Below are 2,053 nucleotides of genomic sequence, written 5' to 3'. Positions count from 1 at the left end.
CCCCCGCGCTCTACAAATCTTTCAGTGAACAGTCCTTGCCAGGTCAAGTGACTACGCTGACCAATGAGCGAAATTACAAATCCATAGCGCAGGGCTGTGCTGGACAGCAGAACAGCAGGGTATGGGACAGCAGGGTATGCATAGCAGGGTATGGATAGCAGGGTATGGACAGCAGGGTATGGACAGCAGGGTATGGATAACATGGTATGGATGGCACGGTATGGGACAGCAGGGCATGGGACAGCAGTGTATGGGGCAGCAGGGTATGGATAGCAGGGTATGGGACAGCAGGGTATGGGACAGCAGAGTATGGGACAGCAGGTTATGGGGCAGCAGGGTATGGGACAGCAGGGTATGGGACAGCAGGGTATGGATGGCAGGGTATGGGGCGGCAGGGTATGGGGCGGCAGGGTATGGATGGCAGGGTATGGATGGCAGGGTATGGATGGCAGGGTATGGGACAGTAGGGTATGGATGGCAGGGTATGGATGGCAGGGTATGGATGGTAGGGTATGGGACAGTAGGGTATGGGACAGTAGGGTATGGATGGCAGGGTATGGGACAGTAGGGTATGGGACAGTAGGGTATGGATGGCAGGGTATGGGACGGCAGGGTATGGGGCCGCAGGGTATGGGGCGGCAGGGTATGGGACAGCAGGGTATGGGGCAGCAGAGTATGGGACAGCAGGGTATGGATGGCAGGGTATGGATGGCAGGGTATGGATGGCAGGGTATGGGACAGCAGGGTATGGATGGCAGGGTATGGATGGCAGGGTATGGGACAGTAGGGTATGGGACAGTAGGGTATGGATGGCAGGGTATGGGACGGCAGGGTATGGGGCCGCAGGGTATGGGGCGGCAGGGTATGGGACAGCAGGGTATGGGGCGGCAGGGTATGGGACAGCAGGGTATGGATGGCAGGGTATGGATGGCAGGGTATGGGACAGTAGGGTATGGATGGCAAGGTATGGGACAGCAGGGTATGGATGGCAGGGTATGGGGCGGCAGGGTATGGATGGCAGGGTATGGATGGCAGGGTATGGATGGCAGGGTATGGGACAGTAGGGTATGGGACAGTAGGGTATGGATGGCAGGGTATGGGACGGCAGGGTATGGGGCCGCAGGGTATGGGGCGGCAGGGTATGGGACAGCAGGGTATGGGGCAGCAGAGTATGGGACGGCAGGGTATGGATGGCAGGGTATGGATGGCAGGGTATGGGGCGGCAGGGTATGGATAGCAGGGTATGGATGGCAGGGTATGGATGGCAGGGGAGGGGGCAATCCCTGGGGGGGGAGCCAGATTTGAGCGGGTAATTCCTTTTTCCCAAATTACTTGGGAAAGTGAACTTATCCTTTAACCTCTTACACTAAGGAGCATAGTTATAAATCAAATTTACATTCACCAAACATTCACTACATGTGAATATTCCAAGTGTGTGTGTGTGTGTGTGTGTGTGTGTTTTAAATGACAGTGATTAATTTACTGCCATTGAATTTCTGATGAAAGTCACATTCACTGCATTATAACTATCCTCCTAGGTTAACCCCTTAAATCCAGACTCCCCTTCACCCAAAACATCACCCCATTCTGTGCCAAAGACGAGCCCCTTCCAGTCTTCCAATGGGACAGATTCAATCCCCTGGCCCTGTTTCACCCTCATCTGGCTGATAAGGCAACAAAGAGCCGCCCTTGTCTTCGTAGTGGTTGAAGGTACAATGTTGAATGTCTCTGGGTTTGGGCCAATGTTAACATTTGGGGATCAGGATCTCTCTAGCCATGGTAAGGGAAGGGTATCCAGAGGTTGGTACTTACCTTCCCCCTTGAGCAGAGCCCCCAGCACACAGAGCAGTGCGCACACAATCATCAGTCCTGTCTGATCGTCTTCACTTCTCTCTTTCTGAGCTTCCTCCAGACTCTGCAAACGTTTTCATGTCTGAGGTGTTGGGGGGGCCACGGAAGTCTCTACAGACCAATGACATCAGCGCGGCGATGGAGAGCGAGCGGTCTTTCCACCCTGAGAAAGTGAGAAGAGCAGCTTCACCACATATATTAC

This window comes from Nanorana parkeri, unplaced genomic scaffold, assembly GCF_000935625.1.
Source record: "Nanorana parkeri isolate BGI_ZX_2015 unplaced genomic scaffold, ASM93562v1 scaffold1215, whole genome shotgun sequence".
Classification (NCBI taxonomy): domain Eukaryota; kingdom Metazoa; phylum Chordata; class Amphibia; order Anura; family Dicroglossidae; genus Nanorana; species Nanorana parkeri.
The sequence above is the reverse complement of the archived record's forward strand: the minus strand, read 5'-3'. Positions refer to the sequence as shown.